The sequence below is a fragment of the Tenrec ecaudatus genome, chromosome 8 (genome assembly GCF_050624435.1).
Source record: "Tenrec ecaudatus isolate mTenEca1 chromosome 8, mTenEca1.hap1, whole genome shotgun sequence".
Taxonomy (NCBI): Eukaryota; Metazoa; Chordata; class Mammalia; order Afrosoricida; family Tenrecidae; genus Tenrec; species Tenrec ecaudatus.
In genome coordinates, this window is record NC_134537.1 from 145,316,122 (window position 1) to 145,342,917 (window position 26,796).

The 26,796-nt window shown below is 38.8% G+C and overlaps 1 protein-coding gene and 1 pseudogene across 5 annotated transcripts in view; both read right to left on the bottom strand.

Annotated features, from left to right (window-relative positions):
• The window catches only part of NCOA1 (nuclear receptor coactivator 1), a 228,315-nt gene that overhangs the window by 137,757 nt on the left and 63,762 nt on the right, over positions 1 to 26,796 (bottom strand). The window lies entirely within an intron of this gene.
• On the bottom strand, positions 22,734 to 23,833 carry LOC142454528 (actin, cytoplasmic 1-like; annotated as a pseudogene).

The following is a 26,796-nucleotide window of genomic DNA, read 5'->3' on the forward strand; positions in this document are numbered from 1 at the left end:
GACATGAGGTTTTAGTGGACCTTACAAACTAAGACATACTCAGAAAAGTGCACTTCCAAAAAGCAGTCACTGGAAACACTATGGAGCACAATGGCCTGAGCTGGCTGTGGATGGGTTGCTAATTATTCGAGGGTTGACTCAAGAGCAAGCAACCAACACTACCTTACCACCAATTTGATATGCCGGACTTCTCCAAATATTGTGTTTGGCATGATAAAGTTTGTAATAAAAGTATGTTCATTTCACAAGGAGAATAAAATTTCTATATAAGGTGGCATCATATTTTATGCAGCACAGTGTTCCCTAGGGAATATCTATTGAGTCATATACATATATCACATTCCACCTACCTTCCTTCTAAATTTCACAGTCACGGTCAAAATGAACAATATAATTCATAGTATCACACTGCCAATTTAGGCAAAACTAATATCCTCTCTCGTTTTTGTCTGCGAACTGCCTCAGCAACTTCTGAGGAATTTGCATTTTCTACTTCCTTTTGATTTATACCTCTTTTTCATCTTCTGTGCCTGAACTTATCAACCATATATACAGAGAACTTCTGTAAGGGCTGTTTTCACTTTGTAACTTCCCTAAATTAAAAAAATGTGCTGTTGTTAGGTGCCATCGGGTCAGCACCAACTCATAGCAGACCTCCTTACATCAGAACCACACACTGCACAGTCTTAGGTCATCTTCACAATTACTCTTATGTGTGAGCCCACTGTGGAAGCCACTGTGTCAGACCACCTGGTCAAGGACCTTCCTCTTTATTGCTGCCCTTGGCTTTACCACACATGATGATGTTCTTCTCCAGGGACTAGTCTCTCCTGATAATATGTCCAAAATACATGGCACGAGTCTTGCCACCCTTGCCTGTAAAGAGTATTCTGGCTGTACTTAGGTCTTCCAAGACAGATTTATTTTAATTGCCTAGGCCTGGTGGTGTAGTGGTTGCTTGGTGACCATAAGGCAGCCCAAAGATAAGTTTGTAACAGTCCATCTTCCTCATTTCATTCATTCGGCAAATATCTGAAGTCTGCGTGTACAGTCAATGAGTGTATCCCAAAGATTTCAGAAAATTAAAGTGTTGATCTTAGAGCATGCGCCTGTCCTCATGAGACATTATTCCCTGTTCTCAAGGGCTATGACAACATTCAAAACCTTTTATGATTCTCAAAGGATGCGAGGGAAGGGAAAGAGGAAGTTTAGTTGAGGAAAGAGACAACTAAAATAACATAATAAATATAAGGATATCAACTTAGAGGAGCCACTATTCATGGGAGCAGACAGGGGAGACATAACTGAGCTGTCAACACCAGCAGGACCCTAATTTATACAGCTAAAATGTTGTCCATCGTATTTTTAAAACAGTTTTATAGGCATGTAATTCACATACCATACAATTCAATAGTTTGTTCATATTAAGATAAGCTGGGCAATCATCACCACAATCAATTTCAAAATATTTTCTTCTTTCTTGTACTCATTATTGTTAGCTCTCCATTTCCCATTCAGCCTCCCCTACCATACCCTTACATAAATTATTAATCCTATTACTATCTCTATAGTTTAAGTATCTTTGAGTTCAAGTACAGAAAATCATACAAAACAGAAACAAGGAACAATTAAAAAGCAATGACAAAACAAAACAGAGGGAAAACCTCAATTGAAAAGAATGCAGAAAATATTCAAACTTGAAACAACTTTAAAATGGGTCAAAGGGGAGATAAAATGCTATAGTTACAATTTTACCAACTACTTCTGCCATGCAGCACTGGTGGCATAGTAGGTTGCGTGTTGGGCTGCTAACCACAAGGGTCAGTAGTTTGAAATCACCAATGGCTCCACGGGAGAAAGATGAGGCTTTCTACTCCCATTAAGAGTTATATCTTGGAAACCCACAGAGGCAGTTCTACTCTGTCCTGTAGAGTTGCTATGAGTGGGAATCAACTCAATGGCAATGAGCTGACATCTACCATAACTGGCTTTACAATGCTGTCTAATAGTAAGGCTATTCACACCCCTGGGCTATGGTCAGAGAGGCTTAGATCACGTGGGAACACTGCAAATGGATTTGGGGTTTCCACTGTCATCCATGGCCTTCTGCAAACCAGGTGCTCACAATTTAAGCTCTAAAACCATTCCCTCCTCTGGATTTGGATTTTTATTATTTACAATTCATGGATCATACAAGCAGCATCTGATTTCTTCACCACACTTTGCTACAGCACCCATACCTGCAGCAATCTCTTTTGAGAACAAGTATTGAGTAAGGGCCTCAGGGCTATGATTAAGTGCAACTCAGAATCCATTCCTATATCTATGGTTTATATAAGTCTCCGGTTCGTCATTATAATTTTGACCAACATAAATCATCCCCATGGGGCATAAAGTCATTCTATTTCGAGTATTAACTTAGCCAATGGTATAGAATTTAAAACACTGTTCAGAAAAGGAAATTATATATGTATAGGCTGGTTTTTCAGACCACAACACATGAACTGTTGACTTGTACAGATTAAAAGCTTAAGTGACTGCTCACTATGTGAACAATGATGGTTGGGGATAGGGCAAAATTCTCAATAACTCATTCACAAAGCCAGAACAATGCCTGCTAGACTAATACTATATATATAAAGCAAAGAAAACATGAGAATAGTCAATATAAGGTAGTCCCAGGCCACCATTTATTGAGCACCCTCAGAGTGAGAGGCTAGAATAAAAGTTCACCAACCACAAATTCCAAAACCTTGAGATAGCAGTCATCTGATTCTTGTCACACTCACTAGTGGGTTTCAGCTGGAAGTCTAAGGGACTATTTTAGTTCCTTGTATTAGTTACAAGTGAGTTGGAGGTAAAGCCCAGTTCACTTAGTGAGATTCCCACATTGAATCCTTCTGGTGTGGACTATGAAGAATGTGTGTGCTTCAAAAAGGAAGAGTCTAAAGTCCCAGTTGTCCATAGCACTTGGCCCGGGTTACCAAGGATTGATAGAAAGTAGGTCAAATGCATCCAATTAGGAACATCATACCGGGTGTCTTCTCCCCTTGGAGTCTATATAAGCAATATTAAGTGGGTTTTCCCCTCAATTGCCCATTATAATTCCAACCTCAGAAACCAATTATATATGTTAAGCATGTAGTAATAAAATAATTAAAAAGCACAATATGTGCAAATAAACACAATATAAATATTATGATAGTATTTTAGGACAATTTCTCTGAATGAGTTAGACTGATTAAGGAATCTTAAAATAGGATTTAGGATGTTGAAGAATCTTATTCCACTTTGAAAGGCCAAATGGATTAACTAGGATTGGAAAGATATACACAAAATCTCACAGTTCATAAATCTCAAGAATACTATGCAAAATGAATACTCTAAAATGGGATTAGTCTTTAGCTCTTTGAAGTGTAGTAACACATTAAATTATAAATCCTGATTTTGGAAGCATCAAGTACATAGAAGGAGCTTCAAACATTCATGAAAAAATTCTACTATCTGTTAATTTTACCAATTTTACACTAACATTCTGAATTCCCTCACATGCAAGGTGGTTAAAATTGAAGTTCGTTTAATACTTACAAGTAATTTGCTGTGGCTTCTGCACTTGCAACTATGCCATCTAGGATTATCAAATAATGTAAAACTCAGGATCTATGTTCACAATATGAAACAGGACCAGTAAATAAAACCATTTTAAAAAGCCCAAGCTTGGCTCTGACTCTTAATGACCCTACAGGTTAGAGCAGAACTGCCCCTGTGGGTTTCTGAGATTGTAACTCTCTATGTGAACAGAAAGCTGACACATGGGTTTAAATTGCTGACCTTGCACGAAAGCTCAACTCTGTTAGAGCACTAACTATGTTATCAGGGCTCCTTGAAACTTTAAAAAGACCTCTAATTTAAGAATAATGACAAATCTCCAGCAGATAGTGCTTGAGTGGTAAATCGAAATTTTAAACCTCTGCTGTTGTGGGTGGGGGCTCTGAACTTGTATTAAAATAAAGGGATTTCTCAGTAATCTGGGGAATTGGTCTCATAATTCTGTGAGACTGGTGTTCTAAGGACTATTTTATTTAAAAGTGCCAATACTACTGAAAGGCACTTTCTTCCGTAAGCAAGTGATTCATCAGAAAAACCTTTCCCAATATTCATGAAATTGGTGATGTCATGAAATAAACACAATCTTATCATTTTCTACAAGTCTTCTTTATCAACCAAATACAAACTATATTCCCACGGTAGACATACAATAAATATTTGTTAAACTAAACAAATAAAATGCTCACAGGCTATGATTCCTGTAAACTGAAGTCTCATGACCTTGCTCCTTAAGAGTGTACTTCAAAAGACACTGCCAAATTTACAAGCTTTAAAAATTAAAACTAATAGATCTTTCAATGGGACAACAGGGGCCTCCAACACACTCATCACTCTATGAGACTAAACAGCACCACATTAACACTTCATGAAATAATTGGAGCTCACTGTTAGAGATCTGTATTGCTCCCATAAAAGCTTACAAAGACTTTGTTGCCAAGTTGAAAGCTCAACTGCCCCTGAGTAAAGGTTGGAAGGCTAAAGAGGCCCTAAGAAATCAATCAAGATACCACAAGAGTTCCCTTGGGTGCCCTGCTAATTTAACAAGGATGAAACTCTACAATATCCTTAGGTAAATCACTTAACTTCAATTTCCTCATCCATCACAATGGAGGCTGCCCTACTACTCCATGCTGTTTTAGGATCACTAAGGCTAAGTGATCCTAGAAGCAGAGCACATTTACCTTACATCTTTTGGAAGGGATGAAAAATTCAAAGGTCCCAATTAAAATGGATTTTAATCTTGTTTGGGCAATGGATAACTTTGAGATGCGAGAAAAAGCTACTAATACTCTCAAAAGAATTCTCACGTGGACAAGATTTTTTACATAACAACAAGAGAGGTGAATGTCACTCTGAAGCCACTATGGATCTCCTAGAGGCTTCTGCTCTGTAAATTTAAGTACAATTCAATAAATTGGAGGAGTGTTACTAAGTTTGTTTGTTTTGGCGGTGGGACAGTATTTTGTGCCTAACTCCTTTTATTTTTTTAAGACAAATAATATAAAATTTATTTTAAATTTCAATCAAGAGAAAGATGATTTTTTCATTATGAGAAACAAGTTTTAAAGAACTAAAAAAAATTAAAGTAAGTCAGAAGGAGGCCCTAGTCCATACATTCATATGTAAACAATACCTCCATAAAAATACAAAGTTATCGCTCTCACTGAACTAGCCAAAGTGCAAGTGGCTCTAACCCAGTCACACTCAGGATCTAGGACTTCTGGCTTCCAAATGGTCTGAGCTTTGAAAACCTTATACAGTTTTATTTTGTACACACAGGTCAGTACAAGTTGTAATCAACTTGATGGCAACTATCGAGGAGTGAAAATCAGAACTAAAGATGAGTGACATCCAAACTATTATATCCTGTCATCTCAATTGTAATGAGAATATTTTAGAGTTTAGATCAGTGGTTCTCAACTTGTGGGTCACAGCCCCTTTGGGGGTAGACAGACCCTTTCACAAGGGTCGCCCGATTCATAAAAGAAGCAAAATGATAGTTATAAAGTAGCAAGGAAAATAATTTTATGGAAAAAAAAATTTTAATGAAAATAATTTTATGGTTGGGGGGTCACCACAACATGAGGAGCTGTATTAAAGGGTTGCGGCATTAGGAAGGTTGAGAACCACTGTGTTAGACAAAAACAATTTAAACAGATATTTGCTTAATTTAGTTCCCTTTATGTGAACAATACCACTGGGATTAGAACCTCCGTAAAAATACAAAACTAAATAGGAAAGCCAGAATTGCTCCGGCTTAAATTTCTGAAGGATAACTACCAGTCATGTATTTTCAAAGTGAAACAGTTTTATTGCATCAAAATTTACCATGAACATTGGTTAAGCCTGTTGAGCTACAACATGAACTTGGATCATTCATTACATTTCTAGGAAAAAATCTGAAACACTTTTAAACGTAAAAGAAAAGAAAGTTGAAGTCCATAAATTATCACAAAGAGAAGACAGAAAAAAATTACTACACAATTCTGTAGGGGTTAATTAAAAATAGGCAAATGATAGTGGTACTCGAGTGTTACACATCACCCACCAAATCAGACAAAAGCAGACTGATATCTGATCTTCTAGTCTATTTCCCATGTACATCTTTTATGCAAGTTTCTCTTAGGATTTATCTTGTCTAAAAGATAAGATCCCCAGGGAACAGCAAAAAAGAGTGTCTATGATTATTTTCTGATGCAATGAAGGGAGAGGCCTTTCCAGTACTGAATTTGATGAAAATAATAAATGTGTACCAATTGTGATGGCAATATCCCTGTTAGAAACATGGAAACAAAATAGCTACAACTTTTGGACAATTTGTCTTTCTAGTTACAATATATCTAATTTTCTTACAATATATCTAATTTTCTTATTTTTTTCTCCACTAAGTTGTGAAATAATAAATTGTTCCGTTAGCAACAGAAACCCATTTAAACAACTAGCTTCTGTAAGCTATTTATATCAATGTGGATTTGGGGTGAATACAGCGCTATGCTTATTTAAGTAGTTGTACATTTCCCTCATGTGAATTACATTATGAAAAGGTACCACAAAATCAAGTAAATAGGTGGATCTTAAGTCTATAGACAACCTCATTTATCTCCCAGATTGTACTCTCCTACATGAAAATGGTGCCTTAACAGTGCAAGATCAGGTGCAGACAAAAAAAAAAGATCTAGTTGTAATGCTTCTTTTGTATTCAATTGTTTTTAGCTTTCTAGTGTCTATGGAGAGATAAAGATATGAGAACGTACACAGCTGACTTTGTATATGAATGCCAGCCTGCTCAACAGCAGGATTTTAGGGTAAAAAAGCAAAAACTAGGACTTGCTACTAATCTGCTTTTGTGACACAAGGCATGTGACAATACTTGGAGGCTTGGGGTAGGGGTGCTGAGGGGGGATGACCTCCAGGGTCACTTCCAAATAAAATACTTATATGTAAGTGTTTAAATTCGGGAGTATATGAATGAGTACAGAATAAGTATGAGAATGTGAATTCAAATATATGTCTAGGAATAAAATGTTTGGGGGGAACCAGAGTTTGGAGTTACAGTGAAGTCGGACCCGGCGTCTCCTTTACTAGGTGCTATCTAGTTGATCTGACTCCTGGTAACTCCATGTGTCCCAGTACAACTGCTCTAACACAGTGATCATAACATGGCTTTCTGGGCTGTGCCCCTAACTGATGGTCAAGTCTTTTCTTCCAGAGTACTGCCAGGTAGATTTGAATTGACAACCTTTAGGATAGAAGTCAGTGTAAACCTACCTAGAGACAGAAGACCCAGTGCCCTAAATTCTAAATGCCCAGTTTTTCAGGCTGGCAATATTCTAGTGTCTATAAGGAGTATCACATCACTGAAGAGTATCCTTGCTGCCTAACATAACTATTCTCATGAGCCATCTTGGTTGGAGGGTGATAAACTTTCTTATAAAGAGATTGTGTGAATATTTTAGATTTTATAGCCCAATTGTCACAATTACCCAATTCACATAAATGAATGGGCAGAGTGGCTGTGTTCGAACAAAATTTCATCTAGGGAGGCAGACTGTCTTGGAGAAAGCACAGCGAGAATGCTCAGTGGAAGCAAGGGCGGCGAGACTTTGTCTAGCTGACGTTGGACATGCCATCAGCAGGGATGGATCCCTGGCAAAGATCATGATGCTGGTTAATTAGAGAACCCAAACCAAACTCTGCCATGCACGAGTCTGAAAACAGAGGGTCAGTGAAAAGGAGGAACACCCCTCAGGGAGATAAACTGACAATAGTGGCACAGCAACAGCTGTAGGACCTGCACAGGCCCAAGCCTGTTAGACATAAGGTCATTCCTCCTCGGCATTTAACAGAGGGGCTGGGCCTGGACTCTTGATCCTGCCAAATATGCTTCTGGGAACGCTGTGGCAAACTTTCAGTACTGCTTCATTACTGTTCCTCCTTGGTCTATTTATCCAAAAGCAACGACTTTACAATCTTTCCTATCCTGAGCCCCAGAAGCTACATAACCATCGGCTACAGGAACAGAATTGAGGACTATAGACAAGGAAGAAGATGACAGAGGGCAGGTTTACATGGACAGGTGAGTGTCAGCCTTACTGCCCCTTTCCTAACTCTAAAAGGAGCCAGGTGCTACCTACCTCAAATTTAAATTAAAATGTTGTCTACTTTAGTGGGAACAAAGAACATTTCCTTTTATGCAAAGTTCTCCCTAATGAAAGAACTCAGTAATAAGGGGGGCTGGGGGGAACACTGTAAGCTTTATTCTTATGCTTTTATCTAGATCACCCTGCCTCCAGCTGTGAAACTGACTGATGTTTTTAAAGCTCCCAAGGAGCCTCCACTAGTAACCATGGTAACTGCTTCCAAACAGTACAAAAAAAGGGAGGAGGAGACAGCAATTTGAGGAGAAAACCCGTTTTCTGGATTTTTATCAAATGAGGTTATAGTAACAGGTTGTGGGCTGAGCACAGACCTCCAGGTTATTCTCTTCAGAGTCTCCAGGTGCTTTCTCCCTCAACTCCAGGGGTCTGGTACCTCAGGGGATTACTTTACTGTGACCAGGAGTTAGTTCCCGGCACTGGTTTATAATCTCATAAACTCAACTAAAATTTTTGCCGGGAGGTCAGTGGATTTGCTTTCCAGCAGAAAGGCTTAGTTGGACAATCCAAATTAAGAGCACAAAGTTGCTTATTAGGAAGTGTGCAAATCTGAGCTGAGTACCTAACCAGGGATTTTAAAATAAAAGTCATTCTTCTCAACCTCGGTTGGTGAAAAAGTTTTCATCAAATTCTTCTCTTTTAAAACGCTTAAATAGCCTTTCTAGTTATTAAAGAATCTATGCATTTGACAGTCGAAAGTCTACTGTGTTTTAAGTAGCATCTAAGTAATAGTAATAGGTGGAAGCTAACACTTACTGAGCCTTCAAAAGTACCAGGCAGTGTGCATATTAACCCTTGGACCAATCCATAAGATACAAATACTCTTTAGTACTTGCCCCGGAATAAACTGACACATACTCAGGTCTTGTTCATTTCATCAAATGAAAAAGAACGAAATGACATTAAGGTCTTCCTAGCTTTAAACTTTACGTTTTTTCTGATTACATCATTAGCTTTTTGTTTGTTTTTTCCATGTCAGTTTATACCTGTAGTAATTTGGGTCTGTAATCTGTAGTCTGTTGGGTATAATTTAGACAATTCCCTACATTTCAGCAATTCACCCATTCACAAGTTATTCACTGACCATCTGGTTGCCAAGCACTCTTCTGGATGATCAATATTATAGTGAGCATAACAGGTAAACTCTGCCTTCATAAAACATATAATTTAGTGGGAAGAGGGGAACTAACATCTAAGAGTATGGCAAGTACTAGGAAGAAAAACAAACCAGGGAAGTACAGAAATTGCTGAGTGATAAGGTGCCCTGGTGTCACTGTGAGCTAGGTGCTGGGCTGCCAAGAGCAAGACTGGCCATTCAAACCTGCCAGATTTTCCTTGGCAGATTTGGGACACAAAAAGAAGCCCCCACCCCACACCCCGCCTGCCCGCCCCTTGTCTTCTGCTTGCTAGCTCATGGTGGGCAGTCAGCAGCTTAGAGGTATTCTCCCTAAGGGCATCAGCCATCTAGAGAAATCAGACACTACTGTCTGTCCCACTACAGGTGGAGCTCACACCCTACTGATAAGGATAGTGACTGTTTCCCTGAAGGAGAGCCCAAAGACAGTCAAGCCAGCTCAAGGAGGATCAAGGTTAGACTGCTATCTTGAAACTAGGATCCGCCCATCTACCCCTTGCATGCACATCCCTAGATTGTCCCCTTTTCATTGCTTGCATTGCCTCTGGCACAGTAGTCTCTAGCACAACCTCTTCCTATTATGTATGTAATGGGGGGGGAGGGGGTTGCACACCCAAGTATATATAAGCATTGGTTTAAAATCTATTAGCTCTCTCCTCCTCCTTCTCTCTTTGCACACCTGGCGGCTGAGATCTTAGCCATCCCAAAGGTGAGCATGCTACCATGAAATGTGTCTGACACTTTTATTTCACTCTCTATCCTATCTTCTATAATTTTACTAAGATCTTTATATATTATCGCCGTACAATTGTGCCTACAGACCCTACTGGGTTGTTAGAGTCTGCCTTACTCTAACAGGGAGAATGATAACGCTATTTTTTCCTGGAAAGATTTATAGTTTCAGAAACTCTGTAAAAGGTGAAGCAAATACAGGTGTCTTGGTGGCGCAGTGGTTAAGAGCTGGGTTGCTAACCAAAAGATTCGTAGTTAGCCTACCCTGAAGGACAGCTGTGTCAGAATCTACTCCAAAGCAGTGGATTAAGTGAAATACCTAAGGCCCTGCCCAGGAGCTGATCCTCTCAAAGATGATGGAGTCTCTGTGTAGTGCAAATGACTGATATGCCTCCCATCTACTACTAATCAAGAGGATGGAGGGTCAAATCCATGCAGAGGAAACTTGAAAAAAGAGGCCTAGAGATATAGCCACATACCCTATGGATAAGGTGACCTGATGTCCGGCTTTTGGCGGGACAGCCCCGATTTTTAACAATTTGTCCGGCGTCCCGTGGCGTTTTAAAAAAATGCTGATTTTTGGAAATAATGCATGACAACCCAGGGAACGGCTGTAGAACGGCAAAGGAATATACGGTTTTCGGCTGCCATGTAGCTATTTCACCAGGATATGAGTTTTATATTATTTTTGTTAATGTTATATTAATATTAAAATATAATTTTATATTATTTTGTTATAATGTTAAACTTTAATAATAAATAACTGTTGAGAACTGACTATGGAGAACTTCTTATCCAGAGGGAAAAAATAATACAAGTTAGTATTATTATTTAGAAAGAAATGTAGGATCAAAATTAAAGTAATTTTTAAAATATAGTTACTTTATAACAATCAAATTAATTTAATTTATAAACTAACAAAATCTGTTCATGTAACTATGTGCCTACTTGCTGTGTTTTTAAGCAATATATATATATAATTTATAATATAATTTAAAATTACTTTTTTTAGATTTTTAACATAATAAGAAAAGAGGATGCAAATTCAACAATGATCTAAGAAGTGAACTCCCTTTTATTAAAAAAACCAAAAGCAATTATATGGTAAAATGTGAGAAATGTAATGGTGAATTTTCTATTTCACACGGCGGGAAGAATGATATTTCAAAGCACTTGGAGACACAAAAACATAAAAGATATTTAAATACTGCTGTTTCTTCCTCCAAAATACAGGGATTATTTTGGAAAACAACTTATGGAGAAAATAAAAGAAATTAGCATTAGCAGAAGGACTTATGTCTTTTCATGCTATTAAGCACAATCATTCCTTCAGATCTAAGGACTGTATATCACAAGTTGTCAAAAAGTTAATCAACAAATATTTGCCTGTGCTAGAACAAAATCTGAGGCAGTTGTGTGTAATGTGCTTTCCCCAGATGCATTTTCAGAATCAAATAAAAATCTAGAAAAAATTTTATATCCATATATTCTGATGCACCTAATCATAAGGATATAAAGTTATTTCCAACCATTAATAGATTTTTTTGATTCAGAAACTGGAATAAAAATTAGAATTTCTGATTTTGTTTCTGTGCCCTGTGAAACTTCTGAGACAATTTTCAGTTCTGTTATTAATACTTTGGAAAAAAACCATTTAAAACATAAAAGTGTGAAATAGAAAATTCACTGTGTTTGGGCTCTCCTTCAGGGAAACAATCACTATCCTTATCAGTAGGGTGTGAGCTCTACATTAGGGCAGGACAGACAATAGTGTCTGATTGCATATTGTACAGACAACATGAATGCAAATTTTGGAGGAAAAGCGAGAAGAGGTACAAGTAATATTTTTTATAAATTAAACAAAAACCTTAATCAAAACATTATTGCTGCTGGTTGTACAGCACACATAATACATAGCGCCTAAATGTTATTAAAATATATTCTTATTTCTATATATACACCGCGTTGAAATGCATAAAGGAATTTTGTGAAACTGCGGAAGTCGAATATCAGAAAGTCGAATATCAGAAAGTACTTGGATACAGTAAAACACGCTGGTGAGCTCTTTTGCCAGCTGTAGAAAGAATTTTGAAAATATATAATCCTTTGAAATCCTACTTTCTATCACAGGATAAATGTCCTAGAATTTTAGAAGAGTTTTTTGAAAAAGAATCTTCAAAAATTTGGCTAGAGTTTGTACACAATCGAGCAGCTCTTTTTCAAAATGCTATAAAACTTATTGAAGGTGACAAAATGTTGGTAATTGAAGTAGCAAATGAAGTTAATAATTTAAAATTTCAGTTTCGAGCGGATAGGAAATAATTTTCTTCCGTTAACTATAGTAATAGTATAAGCCAGCTAGAAGAACAAGGTGCAATAAATTGTGCAGATATCATGAATCACGTTAAAAAAGTTCTATACTAACTGCATAGATTATTTAGAAGAGTGGGTGATACATTACAATGATATTGAACATTTTCATTGGGTTACATTAAAACAAGAACTTAATTGGAATGATGTGCAAAAAATCATTTGATCTATTACTCAGAATTTCCCATATAGTAATATTTCCAAAAATGATCTTTTTAATGAGGTATTATTATTTAAAATATATATTGATAAGGAAAGGTTAAATCTTGGACATCAGCAAAATTCACTATAGAGAACAAATGGTTAGAAATACTTCATCATTTTGGAACAAACCATGTTCCATACAATAATGCACTAAACTAATGGTGCAACTGAACACGTTTTTTCTATGGTAAGTAAAATGTGGACATCAGAAAAATCACAATTAAGTGTTGAGACTTTGAAAGCCATTTTTTGAAAGCCATTTTATGTGTGAAACATAATTTAACAGATTCTTGTGAAAAATTTCATGACCTTTTAAATAATGACAGCAATCTACTAAAAAAATTCACTCAAATGAGAAATATGCCAAAGAATAAAATAATACTATACAGAATTTTAATGTTTTATATGTGTAAATTGTACTTGTGCTGAAATTTTTAAAAATATATTACAATACTATCTTTGCATTCTATGAAAAATTTTGTTGCTCCATATAGACCAAATTTTTAATTAAGAACACCACACCCTACCCCAGTCAATGGTGCACCGCCTTACCAATGTTAAAATCTGGTCACCTTACCTATGGGGCACAGTTCTACAAGGTGAGGTTGCCCGAGTTGGAATCGATTTGTTAATTACTAAAGAGGATACACAGGATTAAGGCCACGGGCAAAATAAATTAAGTTCCCAGTTGAAGTATATGCTCTTAAACACACGCGAAAGTAAAGATCAGCCTAAAAATAATGTAAAACAACGTAGTATTGAGGTGGGGGGGAGGGGGCTACTGCTAAGATAATAAAAGAGTTTTTATCTTCACAACTTGAGTTTGGATTTTGTTTTGATTTGTTTTTTCCTGTTTGGATAATTTTTCTTTTTTGTTGTTTTTGTTGAGAATATACACAGCACACACACCAGTTCTACAACTGTTACATGGACAGTTCAGTGACACTGATAACATTCTGCAAGGTGTGCAACCATCCTCCCTCCTCCACTCCACCACAGTCCCTCACCCATTGTACAAACCCACTGCTCTTTAAATCTCTTACCTAATCTTTCAAGAGCTGTCACTGAGAACCTACATATAACCCGGATATAGTCTTCATGTAAAAATCTATAGTATGTATAAAAGAGTAACAGTGTAAACGAAGTCAAGGACATTTTGAAAAATAAGAATAGACATATGCAATGATAATTAAAAGTATTTATTAATGTCTTCATTTGAATTTCCTTACATTACTATCCTGAGTCACATCATTTTCCTTTAAAAGGGTCAGAAATGAAAAACTGCTAATATTCATTTTCTGACTTTAATAAAGTAATTTACAGTAATTATGTTGTGAAAGTCTGGCTTTTTCAAGGAAGAAAATTTTTAAAAATTAATACTTGATGATTAAATCTAAAAGCTGCATACTATATATTCCTTCCACAGTAGAGAAGACATACCTTCTGCTAAAGTTTCATAGACCAAAAAGAGGCTATGACTTAGAAAACATGTAAATTAAAGTACCAAAGACATACATATCCCCAACTCTATCTCTAACAACACCGCCTAAGGCCAGGCGCCCCAACCCTTGAGTCACAAGCACCCAGAAAAACCCAGGGTTTGCCATATCAAAATACATGTACAGAAGTACAGTCATGTTGAGAAAGGCCCTGAGACTGGCTGTCAAGTTTCCCTTTTCTCCTATATGTCATAACAGGCAGCAGGGAATTCATGTATGTGCTAATAAAGTACAAGAAAAGTAATGTAAGATCCTGAATGGTAAGTTTGTCAGAAGAGGTCAACTCTGATAGGGGTAAAGTAATTCCATGGTAGAAATCTAAAGGAGACCACCAGGAAAGATAAACAATATACCCTGAGAACCAAAACAAAATGGTTTACTTGTATCGGTCACAAATTTCATATCTATATTACATATCTATACTATATATCTATATTATATCTATACTGTGCCTAAGGACTGCTTTGATAGCAACTCAGAAGTCACAAGTCCAAGGAGCAGCCAGCCCTGAACAGTTGAAAGGAGATCAGTAAAAAACTAGAGGTTTCAAGTGAACTAGACGACCATTCGTAGACAGATCTCTTTAAAGTGTTGAAGAACAAGAATGTATCACTATCGTGGACTGTCAAAAGAATAAACAGATCTGTCTTGGCAAAAGTACAGCCACAATGATCCATTGAAGCAAGGATGGCAAGATTGTATCTCATATACTCTGGGCATATAATCAGGATAGATCTAAAAAGGATATCATGCTTTCTAAATAGAAGACTGCAAAAAGAAGACAAGATGAAGTGACACGGAGCCCACTGCAACAATGGGCTCTCACATGACAATGGTGAGGATGGCAGTGTTTCACTCTGTTGTACACATGGGCGCTGTGAGCTGGAACTGACTCGCCAGCAGCTACCAACAACACATGGATGGAAGGTTCCCAACCATAAGATCACACAAGTTATAGGCACTCAACCTGCTGGGCTGGATTCCATCTTGGCAAGGTGTGCAGGGAGAGATGATATTTTAAGGGCTCAGTATTCAGAGACTGTAATACTCAAAAAGAAATTCATTCCAGCTATCCAATAGGATCTAGTTTACCAGACTGGAATAAGTCTACTATTCTTTCTCCACTTCCTCAGTGGACAAGGCTCATTAGAAGGAAGAGATGAGGTATAAAAAAAGCAATGAAGCTACATTTTCTTTCTTTACGTTTGTAGTTTTACTACAAACATTAAGATGATTATCTTTTATGATAATTCAATAGAAATACTTTCTGACAAAGTACAAAACATCACTTTAAAAATAACAATAGACTTCCAGTTCCAGATGGCAAGCTGAGTCCCTTTACCTACTTTCTTTTACACACACACACACACACACACACACACACACACACACACACACGCTGGCTGCAGCATTTACTAGGAGTCTGAGGTCTTTGTTGGAAAGCAAGTGTGAACTTTGAGGTAAAGATACTGATAGGCCAGAGGCAATCTCAATGGACAAGAATCACTAGTCACTTCATTACAGACAATAGCAAAGAAGAGCCATTGAGTTGATTCTGACTCATAGTCATCCTAAGGACAGCGTAGAGAACCATCTCTGTGAGTTTCTGAGACTGTAGCTCTTTACAGGAGTAGACACCTTCATCTGTCTCCCAGAAGCAGGTGGTGATTTTGAACTGCCAACCTTATAGCTCATAGCAACCCTGTGTATAAAAACTGAGCACTGCCCACTCCTGCATCATTGCCATCTTCACAATTGTTTCTATGTTTGAGCTCATTGTTGCAGCCACTGGGTCAATCCATCTCATTGAGTGTCACCCTCTTTTTCACTAACCTTCTAGTTAACTCTTGAAACATGCCCAAAGTGTGTGAGACAGTCTTCCCATTCTCATGTCTAAGGAGCATTCTGGCTATACTTCATCTGAGTCAAATTGGTTCATTCTTCCTAAGTCCTGTCCTATTCACGTTTCTTCCCCAATACCACAATTTAACTACATCATTTCTTCTCATGTCTTCCTTATTCCATTATACAGCTGACTGAGTGAATGAAAATACCATGAGGCGAATGAAAATACCATGACTTGGGTTACGTACACCTTAAGCGTAAAATCTTTACACTTTAACACTTTAAAGATCTCTTTTCCAGCAGATTTGCCTTGTGCAATATACTTTTTTACTTGATTGTTGCTTTCATGAGTGTTAATTGTGGATTCAAGTAAAATGAAATTCATAGCAATTTCAATTTTTTTCTCCATCCACCATGATTTTTTTAATCCTTACTGAAGATTATAGTCTTTGATCTTTATCAATAAGGGCCTCAACTCTTCACAGAAAAGCTATAACAACTCAATTCCAACATGACTAATACTAGCTCAAACCTTCAGGAATGAAAGTTTGAGTCACAGCGTCATGCAAAGAACCACAGGGCTTGTAGGGGACAAAAGGAACACAAACTAGGTGATGAAAGAAGGCAGTTATAAATACCAATTCCAGCCACATTAAGTTATAAAAATACATCATTGTTTTTAATATTTCTTCCTTGTTTTATTATTTTATGAGTGTGAATGCATGTCTATATATTTACACATACAAAATACTGCTTGTTTGAGGGTGTTTTTTCCCTTTCTCATCCCATTGCTTATAATATATAACATGCAAATTGTTTCAGTACATTTACAATTATACATGTCAACTGTCTCACTTTAGGGACATGTATTAATTTACAACTGTCTTTAAGATTAGGTAAGGTTTCGGGTTAGCTCAGTAGCTGACCAAACAAAAGTGGCTTGAATCTGTTGGCTGATCAGTGTTGAGGAAAGTCAAAAGGAACTTTTAGATATTTGACAGTGTAGGAAATGTCTGTTCCTGATACAATCACTGGTAGCTTACTTGCCTAAGGCAAGAGCTTCAAATTTACTGTCGAAATAAACCCAACTGTCAATGAAAAACAAAACAAAAGATTAGGTATGGTTTCAAGAAATGTATACAAGAGCCAAGTTTAAAGGGATGGACTGTAACAGCTAAGCTTATGTGTTAACTTGGCTAGGCTATGACTCAGTGGTTCAGGAAACACTAGACCAGCAGTTCTCAACCTGTGGGTCTCGACTCCTTTGGGGGTCCAATGACCCTTTCACAGGGGGTCACCTAAGATCACTGAAAACACGTACAGTGTTTCCGACGGTCTTAGGAAACACCGCTCCTCTATCCGTCTCCAGGTGGGTCCTACCCACATGCAGATATACTGATCTGGTGGGAAAGAAGCTATCTCAACCTTTGCACCTACGTTGGCTTTTTACACATACTGTCGCAAAATGTAGCAATGCAGTTTACTGTTGTTATATTACGACTGCTACCCATCCTATATCATGCTTCAGGACAAAATTTCATTGATTTATAATTTAGAAATAAATATTTCACAATATATAATTGCATATTGTTTTTGTGATTAATCACTGTGCTTTAATTATGTTCAATTTGTAACTATGAAAATACATTCTGCATATCAGATATTTATATGATGATTCATAACAGTAGCAAATTACGGTTATGGAATAGCACCGAAAATAATTTTATGGCTGGGGGATCACACCAACATGAGGAATTGTATAAAGGGTGGCGGGAATTGTATAAAGGGTATGAGGAATTGTATAAAGAGTCACAGCATTAGGAAGGTTGAAACCACTGCATTAGATTAACTGCTCTTATATAATGTAATGTAACCATCCTCCATTCTGTGGTCTTATCTGAGAAGCTAATAGCCTACATCCAAAATATAAGGATATTTTGCTCCATAATCCTCTGACTTGCAATTTTTAGGATGTGAGCCAGCAGCCTGTTACCTGATCTGCAAGTGTTTGAGACTTTCCAGTTCCCAAAGCCCCATGGGGCAACAGCCTGTTGTTTGACCTGCAAATGTTGGGTTCCTCGACTCCTATAACCATGAATCAAGAGAAGCCTCCAGCTTAACATGTGATTCACAGATCCTGGATCTGACAATCTCTACACCCGTATGACTCATTTCCTTGAAATAAATACATTTGTATAAAGGAGTCCTGGTGCTGCAATCAGGCTGCTACCGGAGGAGTTGGTGGTTCAAACTCACCCAAACTCCTGTGGAAGAAAGAGGATGTCATCTGCACCTGTAAAGGTTTACAAACATTGAACCCAATCCTACCCTGTCCTGTAGGATTGCTATGAGTGGGACTCAACTCAACAGCAATGGACTGAGGTTTTGGGTATTTATCTATCTATTTATTTATATTTATGTATATGCACTTCGCTGGTTTTACTCCTTGGAGAATACACCCTAAAACAGAAGCAGAGCAAAGACTGGAGAAATAAAACATCATGAAACACCAGTGACCAATTAGGAAGCTATATTGACAAGGTGCAAATTCTCCACCATATTAATCTTCAACACAGTTCTACTCCAAATCCATCATATGCTGTAGTATTAGTTGGGGAATAGGTTCTGATGTTATGCTATAATAATTAATGCCAAAGAATAAACAAGAGAAACATTAAAAATTTTCCAGTAGGGGACATTAAAAGTATTAAAAACAATATTCATACAGTTATATAAAATTAGATCAAAGAAAAAGTAATACAGACAAATAGAAGAGGTTTTGAAATCTTGGTGGGGAAAATTCCGTTATTTTTCAGTCCATGGACTTTTTGAAGCCGTCTCATGTAAGTGTAAACATTCTATCATATCATAATGGCACAGCTTGAAACCAGTGGATAAAAAAAATAAAACATGCAAAAATCTAACAGGAGTCATGATTTTAAGAGAAAAAAAGTCGTAAGAGCACATATAAAAAACTCCAAATGAATAAAGTCAAATAAAAATATAAGAAAATTAAAACAACAAATAAGTAAGCATATGATAAAGAAAATCAAGTAACTGCAAATCAAACACCATACCTTTTTCAATCTTTCAGATTCCTATTATGTTAAATTAAAACAAAACAAAAACCCGTCAATTGGGTGGTTTGATAAGTTTTTTAAGTTGTTGAACGCAAAAATGATGATCTTATATGTAACCCCTTCCCCCACCTAATTCACAATAAAAAGTTTGGGGTATGTACATGTCTTTATCTAGACCTCCATAAATGCCCCTTGACTCCTAGCTCTTTCCTCCATTTCCCTTAACTTTCCTCCTGCCCTACTACCATGCTCCGTCCCCACCTGGGCTACAGCTATACCTCTTCTCTACGCAACCGTACCCTTGATCATTCCCCACCAGGCCTGCCACTCCCCCCTCACTAACAATTCGGGTCCCATGTTGTTCCCTTGCCCCTGTGTTTATTAACACCACTTCCTTACCCCTGCACCTCCCCCCACCCCAAGTCCCCCCGGAACTGTCGGTCCCTTTGTTTTTCCTCCAGATAGATCATCCAGCCTGACCTATTCAGACAGACCTGTGGAGACAATAACATGCACGAAAACAAGACAGAGAAAAACAAAGTAACAGTATACAACCAGACAACAAAACAACAACCCACTGACAAAGAACAAAACAAAACACATCACGAAAGAAAAGCTCGTAGTTAGTTCAAGGATCGTTTGTTGGCCCTTAGGAGTATGGAAGTCTAGACAAAGACATGTACATGCAAATATATATATGAGGATGGGGAAATAGATCTATGTGTAGAGGAGATGGGTCAGTCAGGGTGCGATGTAGTACTGATGAAGAACACAGCTTTCACCCAGATCCTGGATGCTTCCTCCCACCAACTACCATGATCCGAATTCTACCTTGCAGGAATGGATGGGGCAGAGCTTACACACTGGTGCATATGGGAGCTGGAGGCACAGGGAATCCAGGGTGGATGATACCTTCAGGACCAGGGGTGTGAGGGGCGATGCTGGGAGAATGGAGGGTGAGTGGGTTGGAAAGGGGGAACTGATTACAAGGATCCACATGTGACCTCCTCCCTGGGAGATGGGCGGCAGAGAAGGGGGGGGAAGGGAGACTCCGAATAGGGCAAGATATGATGAAATAACAATCTATAAATTAGCAAGGACTGATGGGGGAGGGCGGAGCGGGGAGGGAGGGGAAAAAAAAAGAGGACCTGATGCAAAGGGCTTAAGTGGAGAGCAAATGCTTTGAAAATGATTAGGGCAAAGAATGTACGGATGTGCTTTATACAAGTGATGTATGTATATGTACGGATTGTGATAAGAGTTGTATGAGCCCCCAATAAAATGTAAAAAAATAAATAATAAAAAAATAAAATGTTAGGGGCTTAATAAATAAATAAACCGACAACAACAACAAAAACGTTTGGGGGAAAATACAAACACTTGTGAGTGTGTGTGTGTGTGTGTGTGTGTGTGTGTATTGACATGAATGTGTCAAGTCTGAATAAACCTACACTAGAAAATAAATCAGAGGGTTATAGGACAGATCTAAATATGTAAACATTTCAAAACAAAAATAAATCATGAAATTAAAAGGCAAATAAAAAGGGTGAAGACATTTGCAACGTGTAGGCAAAAGTTAATATTCTGAATCTATTAAAATCTGTGCACAATGATATAAAAACTGATTGCACTTATGTGGCTAAGAGGATAGTGGCTCTAAAAGAAAACAAAGAAACTAAATAAAATGAAATACCATTAAGCACTAAACTATTTCCAAAACCCTGGGATGGAGTGCTAGGTACTGGAGCACAAGCGCTGACAGAGAAAACTGGCACAGCCTTATTAGGGAGCAAGAACCTTAAAATATGTCGATACCCTTGGAAAGAATTATAATTCAAGAAGTCTTCTCCCTCACATTTAACAGCTAAATGACACTAGACAAGTCATATATCACTTTGGGCAGCAGCTTCTTCCTTTTTAAAAAGAAGTATCAGCCACTAATTCACATAGCTTCAATCTAGGATACTTAAAGGAGCAATGCATGGGGGGAATTCTTTTTAACTGCATAACAGAGGGTTCATCCCAGTCTGTGAACTCAACTCTAGGAGATCTCAGGAGGTACTTAAAACTCACCGAACTCATAAGTGTAAATGATTCTAAAAGGGCCCACAACGTCAAGTAGATCTTCCAAACACTGCGGATTCAAAAGAAAACCCACTACAAGCAAGTATGGGTCTTCTTTCCAGCAGTTTGATGTCTGGCACAGTACAGGCCCACATCAGGAATTCATTATGAAAATCCAGGTAAGTATGTAAAATGATATTAAACTTACCTCACTTGCATCTAAACAAACCCCTTTTGTGATTCCTTAGCAGATTATTTGATCCTCTAACACAACAGTAAAAAGAACTTGAAATTAGGGGGAAATAGTTTGGTCGTCTGTACCTAATCAGAACAAGCCCATGAAATAAATGTAATCTTATCTAGAAAATTCAAAGAGGCCAAAATAATAATAATTTATAAATTATCAAGTGTTCATGAGGGAAGGGGGGCGGGGAAGGAGGGAGGAGAAAAAATGAGGAGCTGATACCAAGGGCTCAAGTAGAAAGAAAATGTTTTGAGAATGATGATGGCAACAAATGTACAAATGTGCTTTACACAATGGATGGATATATGGATTGTGATAAAGGTTGGATGAGTCCACAATAAAATTATTTAAAATCTTTTAAAAAGAAAATACAAAGAGAGAATAGCAACAAATACATTTCATAGTATTCTTCATTCATTAAGATAGGTACAATATGTAGTATAAAGCACATTGGAATATTCTCTTGAAACAATCTAAAACTATAGATTTTATATATTACTTGCTAATAAAATGAAACATGGGAAAATTAAGTTTTTGTTTATTTGTTTGAAAATAATCCTTAACACCAAAAGTTTAATTCCAACACACTGATGAATGAAATCAACTATCTGAATACATCATGTTTATCTATTAGAAGCCTCCACATAAATCTTTCTTTTCTTTAAGGTGTACACTTTACTGAACTGGTCCAGTCAGTGCATAGGTAAAGCCCTGGCTCCTCCACATCTCACCAACCCAGGGGGACCCAAAAGCCTTCATATGAAATCCTTCTAAACTGGGGGAGAGGGGGACACCCAATGGGTGACCATTCAAAAGGACACTTTAAAAACAGAGGGGAAAAAAAGTATTAAGGCGGAAGAATTATTTTTTTTTAAATCTTGGGTTACCTAATTTACAGAAAAGCAATGCTCTTGTCCCTTGCTCCCCCGTGTGGGCCTGAAAGGCTGGACCCCCTTCTCGGGAAATGTGGAGTGGGGCTGGCTTTGGAGAAGGGCTAGAGTCTCCCCTCACATGGCATCGCACGGCTTTTGGAATGACTATTTCAAAAAAGAAAAATGCAATCATGTACAGTCAGAGTCTTGGCCATATTGTAGAACTTGGGGATGCTCCCTCCCTCTGCTGTCACCCTCACTGTTCCAGTTTTTAAATCCTGAGTCAAGCGCAACAACAAAAACTGAAGAAAAAAAAGAAAGAAAACAAAACCAAACAGGTAAAGCCATGTCAAGCTCATCTTTTTTTTCTGCGCATGTTAGGTTTTTCTCAAAAAAGGTGTGACGCAGCTAAGGAACAGTTTTCTTAGAAGCACTTGCAGTGGACGATGGAGGGGCCGGACTCCTCGTACTCCTGCTTGCTGATTCACATCTGCTGGAAAGTGGACGGCGAGGACAGGATGGAGCCGCCTATCCACACAGAGTACCTGCGCTGGGGGGAGCAATGCTCTTGGATCTTCATCGTGCTGGGCGCCAGCGCTGTGATCTCCTTCTGCATTGTCGGCAATGCCAGGGTACATGGTGGTGCCACCGGACAGGACTGTAGGCGTAGAGGTCCTTATAGAGTTAAAGGTAGTTTCGTGGATGCCGCAGGATTCCATTCCCAGGAAGGAGGGCTGGAAGAGGGCCTTGGGGCAGCGGAAACGCTAGTCGCCAATGGTGATGACCGGCCGTCGGGCAGCTCGTAGCTCTTCTCTAGGGTCGAGGAGGACGCAGCGATGGCCATCGCCTGCTCGAAGTCCAGGGTGACATAGCAGAGCTTCTCCTTGATGTAACACACAATTTCCCGCTCCGCTGTGGTGGTGAAGCTGTAGCCCCACTCTGTCAGGAGCTTCATGAGGTAATCAGTCAGGTCCTGGCCAGCCAGGTCAGATGCAGGATGGCGTGGGGGGGGGGGAGGGCATACCCCTCATAGATAGGCACAGTGTGGATGACCCCATCACTGGAATCCATCACAATGCCAGTGGTACGGCCAGAGGCATAGAGAGACAGCACAGCCTGGATGGCGACATACATGGCGGGGTGTTGAAGGTCTCGAACATGATTTGGGTCATCGTCTCTCTGTTGGCATTGGGGTTCAGGGGGGCCTCCGTCAGCAAGCATGGGGTGCTCCTCAAGGGCCACACGGAGTTCATTGTAGAAGGTATGGTGCCAGATCTTCTCCATGTCATCCCAGTTGGTGATGATGCCGTGTTCAACGGGGTACTTGAGGGTCAGGATGCCTCTCTTGCTCTGGGCCTCGTCGCCCACGTAGGAGTCCTTCTGGCCCATGCCCACCATCACGCCCTGATGCCAGAGATATCCCACAATGGAGGGGAAGAAAGCAGGGTGGGGAGAACTGTCACCCGCGAAGCCGGCTTTGTACATGCCTTTGTCGACCACCAGCGCAGCGATGTCATCAACCATTGTGAGCTTGCAGATGTCGAGTGTGAACCAGCGGCAGTGACTGCAGTGGCGAGAAGCTTGGGCTCGCGAGAGGGATGCGGTCCCGGCTGTCCATAAAGTCTATTTTCCAAAACCTGATTTACAGATCTAAACTTTCTCTATGAGTTCGGCTGCTAACCAACAAGGTCAGCAATTCAAAACCACCAGCCGCTTCATGGGGGAAAAATCAAGGCTTTCTACCCCTGAAAAGAGTTACAGTCTTGGAAAGTCACAAGGGCAGTCTACCTTGTCCTACAGGGTCCCTATGAGTCAGAATCGACTCAATGGCAGTGAGTTTGGATTTGAGAGCAAAAAGTCCCGAGTCCTGGTGTTACCAAGGATTAAGTAGAGGATGGCTATTCAAACCCACCAGGTGTACCACAGGACAAGGAAGCCATCTACTTCCACAAAGATTTACAGGCCCCGAAACCCTATGGAGTTTGAACCCCTAAGAGAAACATGAAAGAGAGAGAAAAACTAAACAAAAGCAATAATTTATATTGAGATATCAGCTCAAAAGGGGCCACTGAGCACAAAGTAAAACATGTATGCCATTTTCCAATATTGTGTACAAGAATCATAAGCATAATTTCAAATTGCTTTTAAGAAAAGGAATGACTGTGCCAGTGTAACCACTACCCACATGAGTAAAAGAGGCCGTCTGAAGGGCCCAAGAACAACCTCCTTTCATTAAGCCCCTTTTACTAATAAAAGAGATTTTAAATTTATTTCTGTAACTTGTGACTGTGACTCGGGTATAGGTTTACAGAGATTATCAGCTTTCCATTCAACAATTCAGACATTTCGTTTTACACCACTGACTCAATCCCCACGATATAAAGAACAGTGCATCCCACCTCTTCCCTGTGTTTCTTTCCATCCTTTCTTTTTTCCTGCCTTCAGAACTTTGTCCAGGGAAAATGATACCCTTTGAACCTAAAATGGTTTATTGTTGTAAGGATGTGTACCTCCTTGGTGTGAATGTTCACCTCATAAACCTGTCTGCTGTTTGGCAAAAAGTTGAGTCAAATGAGTAAATTCAACTTCAGGTGTAAAGGGTGACTGCTCACTGCTCTTGAGTTGATGCCGACTAACAACAACACTGTAGGCCAGGGTAGAACTGCTCCTGTGAGTTTCTAAGACTGTAAATCTTTACAGGAATAGAAAGCCTTATCTTTCTTCTGTGGTGGTTTCAAACTGACAACTTTGCAGTCAATAGACAAATGTGTAACCACTATGCCCCCCAGGACCTTTAAGTGAGCCCTAGTGGTTCTAAGTAATTAAGTGTTGGACTGCTAACCATAAGGTCAGTGGTTCAAACCCACAGGTCTCCTGATGGAAGAAAAGTTAGGCTCTCTGCTCCTATGCAGATTAATAGTTTCAGAAGGCTTTTATAGAGAACCTGTGGTTCAATACTAACTAGATGGCAGTGGGTTTGAATTATGTAAAAGGGCCATTATAATCCCTGGGGGGGCCACTTGGTTCTATCTAACCAGACAGCCTGGTCTTTTTTTTTAATTTTGAGTTTTGTGCCTCATCTTTTTCCTCTTTCCAGGACCTTCTAATACAGCGGTTCTCAACCTGTGGGTGGAAAGACCCTTTCACAGGGGTTCCCCGATTCACAACAGTAGAAAAATGACAGTTATAAAGTAGCAAAAAACCTAATTTTATGGTGGGGGGGGTCACCACCACATGAGGAATTGTATAAAAGGGCCGTGGCATTAGGAAGGCTGAGAACCACTGTTCTAATGTGATCCCTTTCAAAGAAGCTGGGAGTGGCAGCTGGTAGTGGTAAATCAGTCCGTGGGACTCATTTTTAATTTTCTTCCCTCTGCTTTTCCTGAACACAGAGAGTAAATTTGAATACCACTCATGCACTTTCAGACCCCAGTCGCTACTCACCAAAGTAAGATGTAGTAGGTGTATCTAAAAAGCTAAATGGAAAATCTTTACAATCATTTGAGATTCCAGAAAATGGTTTTCCATATAATAAATCTAAAACCAGGAAAAACAAACTGGCTACTTATTGAATTTTTAGAGTCATGACTGATGCTAATTTTATCACTTTAATAACCCCATTACACAAAACACATTCTTTTTTCAATAGGCACTTTAGCAAGACTAGGGCAAGTATCTTACTGAAAGAACTTGTCTGTAGCTATCCATGGATTGAAAACATGTTTAAACACATTTTGATTGGGTCTCTCCCCACATTCCCCCATAGCAGTACTACTTTTATACTTGCCTTCATGTGTGTCTGTATATGTATATATAGTTATGTGTGTGCATGTATAACCATATACATTATATAAGAAGTCATGCAGAAAACACAGTTACATATACTTCTTAGTCTGTAACTCCAAACACCTAGTGAGACTAAGTTTTCTAGATCAGAAACCAAAGGTCTTGGGTCAACTCAGTTAACTGGCATAAAATCTCATAAAATATATCTTCTGCATGCCAAGGTAGTGAGGACAGCCTAGAGTCTCAAAAGCATGCAAGTGGACATCTGAGATAAAACACTGATCTCTACTTGTCTAAAACGGATGAGAAAGAAGGAAACCAAACTCTGAGAAAAGAAAATCACCTGCAGGTCAAAGGCTACTTTAATACACAAACCATAGCCATATCTACCTGATACCAGAACTACATAGTCCCCAGCTACCACTACTGACCATTCTCCACAGGATCACAATAATGGATCCTGATAGAATGAGAATAAAAATGGGAACCAAAACACAAATTCTTAAAATGTCCAGAATTATTGGACTGGTTGAGTTTAGCAGTGGTTCTCAACCTTTCCTAATGCCTTGACCTTTTAATACAGCTCCTCATGTTGTGGTAAACCCCCAACCATAAAATTATTTTTATTGCTACTTCATAACTGTAATTTTCCTAGTTATGAATCGGGCAACCCCTGTGAAAGGGTCGTTTGACCCCCAAAG